Source organism: Oryza sativa, chromosome 9 (genome assembly GCF_034140825.1).
Source record: "Oryza sativa Japonica Group chromosome 9, ASM3414082v1".
In the NCBI taxonomy this organism is placed as follows: Eukaryota; Viridiplantae; Streptophyta; class Magnoliopsida; order Poales; family Poaceae; genus Oryza; species Oryza sativa.
Window position 1 is genome coordinate 9048478 of NC_089043.1, and position 6523 is coordinate 9055000.

Genomic DNA, 6523 nt, shown 5'->3' on the forward strand with positions numbered 1-6523 from the left:
TATTCTATAGAATATGGTAGTGGTAATTATATAACTGCTTTGAGGAGGAAGAGGGAAATTGTCAATAACTGTTTGCAAGATCCACGTATATTAAAAGAATATATAAATAAATATGTGCAAACGCACTATGAAATCCGTTATAGATATTATAGTCCTAATTGGAATAATATGTGCTTATTCCACAATAATATCGAATTCAATCAACCAATTGTGAGGTTTCATTATAATTATATAAGGGATATGCTTTCTTTAAGGAGTCTCTCTCCTATGAAATTTGGTGAACTCTCTATGCGAAGCAGATTATGGACATCTTTACAAAGATTAACAGAATCTTCAAATTATACATTGACCGCTAAATACACACACAATGTTTAGTGAATCTTATGACAATCCAATCCAAGGATGGAACATCGTTTGTATGTGGGAATTTCTATGCTCTTGTCAAATTTGGGTTTTATACCGTTGTATGGTTCAGGTATATACCAGTTAGCGGTATAGAAGCGTTACCCGTTGATCTGTTTCCAGAAGATTATCATGTCTTTCTCAATGAGAGGGCAAATGTGACTGATTATAGTAAGGTAGTTTTCGTGGAAACGAAGGATCTTACTCCAGTAGTGCTGTCTGCCTTTCAAAATGATTATCCATTTAATGAAATGTTTGGTCCTATACCGGAAACAGAGAGTCCTCATAAAAGAAAATGGTTACTATCCATGGGTTTAGGTATAATGATCACTTTCCGCTTATCGGTAGGTGTGCTACCTGACATAAACGAAATTCTACTAAATTGAAAAAATGAAGATGAAACCAAATACTATGATAGGATTGATTGGATTAAATAGATAGGAATGATTGGATTGAATAGAACAACTATGAAACATAATAGTTGATTGAATAGAATGTTGGTCTCACAAGTCGGTACGGTGTGCATATCCATCCTTGGAAGAAGTAGCTCCGTCCCAGTCTTTGTCGGAACTTGAATCGAGGTAGGCAAAAGAATCCTTACTCGGAACGAGCCCAAGATAAAAGGTCTAGTCCAATTTTAGTCTTGGTTGTACATCGGTACTACGCACGGTAGGCATTTCTTCCCGTTATCGGGACTTGCACTTGCCCGGCCTTAGTGGTATTTTAATGATTTTCTTCCCCAGCAAATCAAGTAAATAGAAGTAATAATTCAAGTCCCTCCGTGGATTTGAACATACTTCGCTTCGTGGAGCCGAGGATTAGATCGATCTGAACTTTCATTTCTTCCATTCGCAGTAATCGTTGGTTTTGTCCAATTCCTTCAATCATCACTGTTTTGTTCTGTAATTCCATTTCATTTTATCTATTTTCTTCAAGAAATTCCATTGATGTGCTTTTCTATTGCTCTCATTCATTCCTATTCAATCTATTCAAAACTACGGGTACTGGTCTCAATGGGAAAGAGCCCTAATTCGATATGTCGTTTCTAGAGTATCAGCAAGTGGTAAGCGGATTACAAGCAAGCGGCGAAGGTTTGAATTGACTAGCTTGATCCCTACTATTAACAAGGAAGAAGTAAGCAAGCAAGAAAGAAAGTAAGTTCAGTCTCTTATTTCGAAGTTCGCTGTGCTCTTGTTCAATAGACATTCTGCTGGAACTCACCTTTATCTTTAGAGATGATGATGAATATTCTTTAGAGACTCCTCTAAAATAAAAGAAATACTTTACAAGAAAATAAAAATTATGTTTATACGGACGGAATTCGGTCTATCCTTTATTGAATATCATTGGGCCTGCCTCCTATCTATCAACTCATTACTCTCCTTTGTTCTCTGGTAAGCTCTCGCATTGCCTTAAAACAAGCATTCTTTCGTATTCAAAGAAGGTTTGCTTGCATGTTCTAGCACTGGAAGAGACGAATATTGGTTGCCGGATGCTATTCACATGTTAAAGCACAAAAGGTACCTCAAAGTTTATAGTTCTAAGCTGAAGAAATAGCCTGAGTCAACTTATCTTCTTTACAACCTCCAAACAAACGATTTAGGAAATGGAAATTGGAACCTTTTGGAGTTACCTAGTAGCATTGGAAACCTTATGTTCCTTCGATACCTTGGCTTCTTTGATTTAGTGATTAAGCTACCTCTACCTATATGTTTGCTTCAACAACGTTCTAGCTTGCGTATTCTGATCACACAATGGAATTCAGGTGGACCAGGGTTTGGGACACTAATCTTTAAATTATAGATGCATTATAACATGTCAAGGGAGGCGCCGAGATATGATATGACCAAAGGCCTTGTTGTTGTTGCGAGCCGGGCTCGAACTGACGAGGAGAGTGGAGAGGAATACAGTAGTAGTAGTCGGGCCAGGGGCTTATCTTATTCCTTGTATTCATTGGTCTGTATAGGGGTCACATATAGTTGGTGTGCTTTGTGAACTGCGATCTTGACGGTGAGACTGATAGGAAAATGTCTGAAAAATGGGGAGAAGCCGAGTAGGATAGGACTCGAAAGCCGAGCTATTAATTGAATCATGCTTTTGATTGAACGACAAAACATCGATCTGTTAAAGTCGATAATTCTGATTCGTCTTCGGGGTATGCCGTAAAGATAGCCGAGACCGAGGATAGGTGCCGATCTGTTTTACGGGCAGTAAGTACCGTTGTTCGAAAGGAAAGGTTGGCATTGCCTAAACCAAGGATAGGTTTGACCCTAGGATTGGGATTTTAGAAAAAAAGGGATAGCGCTCGTCTTTTCTCTACTCTAGCGTATGGACTCGTCCCAGGATTGCCGGAGCTAGCGTTAGGTGAGATTCCTTTGATTGAATTTAGCTTGCCATCATGATACGCTGCAGTTAGATTAGGAACCGTATAGGCGGCCTCATATACCCGGAAGCTTTGGATTCACGGATCCGAAACAAGACATATTCACTGCTACTGATATCCCTCCCTTTGCTTTGAAGCCGAAGATAACGATAGGATTTCCGGAACCGAAACTATTATTAATTATAATTAGATTGCGAACTCAGGAGGGCTTAGTACCAGCTACAACTATCAAATCCGTTAAGGAGCAGATCAATTGGCTTAGCCGAAACCGTGCCCTTATCTTTTCTTTGCATTAGCCGAGGACAATACTAGGGATGCGGGAAGTTCCGAGAATAGGATTCGATTCCCCGATCTTCTAATTGAGTTGGATCGGCCTAGTCCAGAGGGAGAGGAGCAATCAACGCTAATTCGTATTGCGATAAATCGTAGTCATATTATTATTATTGGCGTACGTAATTTCTTTACTACGTCTATCGCTCGTAGGAATATCTCTAAATAGGAATCGTAGTCCTCGTATGTACATGTTTCGTATTGTGATAAAGCACCTATGCCGCTAGAAATAGTAGCGCCTTAAAGAAGGCGTTATTTACAAGATGGAATAGTGCTACGTCATAAGCAGAAAGACCACAAGCCATAAATGGGTTACCTAGCCACATAATTACAGACAGGGACCCAACTCTTAGGCCAGTCCGAAGGGCATTGATGGAACAAACAAAGGTAGAAGATCTTGATTCTCTGCAATTCGGCTTCAACCCGATGGAGCTCTCTTCAAAACATATCTTTCGGCGTCAGTCTTTCCTGCCTTACCTTAACCCCGCTTTCACGTGGCGATTCGGTATGTGATCTGTTTACGGTATTCTTGAAGCTTTCTTTCTTGGTCACCGGACAGAGTGAGAACTGCTCTGCTTTCTTTCCCTAGCACACACTTAGTAGATAGTAGGCACAACTCCGCTAAGAGCTCATCGAACTTGAGTTCTAGAGTAAGACCACAGCTCGATATGGCTCATTCACTAGTATGGTTTACCACATGCCAGTGATAGATCTCTCTCAAGCGAGGTTTGGTATCGGTGAAGTCAATCATTGAATTGAAGTGGTAGAGTGCATAGCGGGGCATAAGGCCCCATGTATTTCTTATCAGTGTGTTTATACCTTGAATTCAATTGATGCTGTTCTAGCTTGTTTTAAACAAGTTATAGAGTTTGTTTTGGTTCCAGGTGGTCATCCCAACTCGTATTAGCTATCGAAAAGCCGTACTTACTTGAGTTTCCCGCTTTCCATAACGAATCCCCCGCTGAAAGCACCACAGGGAGTGTAACCGGAGGAGGATGTTGTCTTTTCTCACTCACCCAGTAGTCGAGGGTGTATTATTACCCGTTTCACTGACATCTGCCTTCCCTTCTCTGGAGCAGTTATGTAGATAGGAGTGGTAGGAATCAGCGAGCATGTTGCCATTCGAGGTAGTCCAACCTTCCTATTAATTAGAATTCTGGGTAACCCTATCGTTGATTGACGGATCGGAGGGACTAAACTGTTCCCTTTCCTTCCCAGGGCTAGGTTATCTATTTCCTGTTCGTGCTGCGCCATCAGATTAATCGTATCGTGATCCTGGTATCGCTCGAGCATCTCTTTCTGATGAAACCTTTGCCCTTGCTTTCTCCACTACACCTGGTAACGCACAGTGCTTCTTTCTTCGATCTATCCAAGGGAGGCTTATTGCTTTAAGCAGAGTATCCAGTTCTGCATCCGTTAATGATTTCTGAACATAGAGAAAAGAATTGATAGCTAAAGTTTGCTTTTAGTAGTTTAGTCACCAATCAAAAAAGTAGCTAGGCTGAAGCCGAAGCACATTCCCTAGCGTACTAGCGTACGAGAGAAGCACATTCCCTAGCGTACGAGATATGCCTTTTAGGAAAGAGATCCCTTTTATGAGCAATGGTTTTTGATAATGCTAACCCCTGTTCAAAGCAAAGGTCGAAGCTGGCCACCCTTTACTCGGCATCCGTTCTCATATGCATAGATGCTCCGAGAAGCTTCTTTTAGTTAGCCAAGCGGGTCATGTGGATGGGTCAAGAGATGCGTAAACGTGCCCAACAAGGGGTAGGTGTGGTAAAAGGGTATGCGGGTTGATGTGTCCTTCACCTTGCTAGTAAGAGTGGTATCCTTATTGGCAGCAATACCCCATTTCAGTTTCTGGATTTGCGGAATGATTTGAACCCCTATTTTAAAAACCAATCTATTTGGCCCGGTACGGTTTTCCTTCAATACCACTCCTACGATAGAGGCTGATATGACTACGAGCGAGATATGACTATTCCTATCCTTAAGCGAATGCTGGAACGAAAGTAAGGTCTTCCCTCGAAGTGAAATGAAAGCAAAGGGTATTGCAAATCAACTAATTGTTCTCTAATACCACCTCCTCCTGTATCTACTATTGGTTGACTGAAAATAAACCAAAAGCAAGGGTGGTTGCACATCTTCTGAAAAGATAAGGGCTCGGTATCGGCTCAATCGAACAAGCTGAGGTATATAGGGAATAGTAGAACATATTGATTATCCTATTGGATTGGTTCCGCTCAGTCGAGATATGATGAGTCAATGGGCATTGAGAGTTTCGATTCAATGTGGGAATGACTAAGACAAGTTAGGCGAAACAGATATGCACCATAGAGGTTTATCCACCGTAGGTTTGTAGACAAGAATAGTAGTCACAGCGAGGGATGCACATAAATAAGATCTGCACTGGTATAAGTGATAGGTTTTGGGTAAGCTCGCTCATATCGAAAGAAGAATTCGAAGGAAATGAAGCATAAGCTGTCACCACTAGGATAAATCAAATTGAATCCTAGGCTGTTTCGATAGACAAAAGAAAATAGAAAAAAGTAGTGAGTGAGAAAGAAATAAGTAGCGGCGCTTTGCTTGCTTGGAAACGAAGTAGCAGATTTTTGAGTAGTCTTTTCTTGGCTGGTAACTATTCAAACAGAGCTAGCCCTCTTTCTTGATACCTATGTACTGTCCACATATAGTACTGTTTCGTGAAAAACCAATAGGCATTCTACACAGAGAACAATTCAAAGCTGACTACCATATACTACTGTCCCTGCTTTACCTGCTGTCCAAGTAAGTACTAATTTCGAATGCGAGGTTGCGTAGCAAAGCTACAAGCCGAAAGTCAAGAATGAACTGAGTTAACTAGCTGGTAGCACTGTCCTACTTGTCTATTCGTTCCAACTATTCTATTTGTTTGCTTGCTGGAACAAGGGAATATAGGGCTGCTGAGCTGTCCAAGTAGAAGTAGCTTTCCTACTAGTTGTTCCAACTAACCAACAAGCACCGGATTGAGCGCACTAGCGCGAAAGCGTTAGCACGCGCATCCGTTTTCTTGCTCCACTCATAAGTCCAATCTGGTAAATCAAGAAATGAAGAGGTATTGGTATATCAATGAACACACTCCATAGAGTTTCTGCTCAAATCAGAGTGTTGGAAATTAAGAAACAGTTTCATCCCGCCTTCCACTCATCCCCGCATTTCGCTCAAAGCTGCTCTCTCATTTCTTCGCCCTTAGGAAGGTCTCTACTGCAACTGAGTTTGAAAGCTTTTACTCATCAAATATTTTTGGCAAGTAAAGTAGGTATCAATCTGCTTGAAAGCCTGCAGAGTCCAATTTTGAGTATTTTCAGTTAGAATCTAGAGTCAGCCTATTCAGTTCTTAGCCCTTAAGGGTAAGGCAGGGGGTAATAT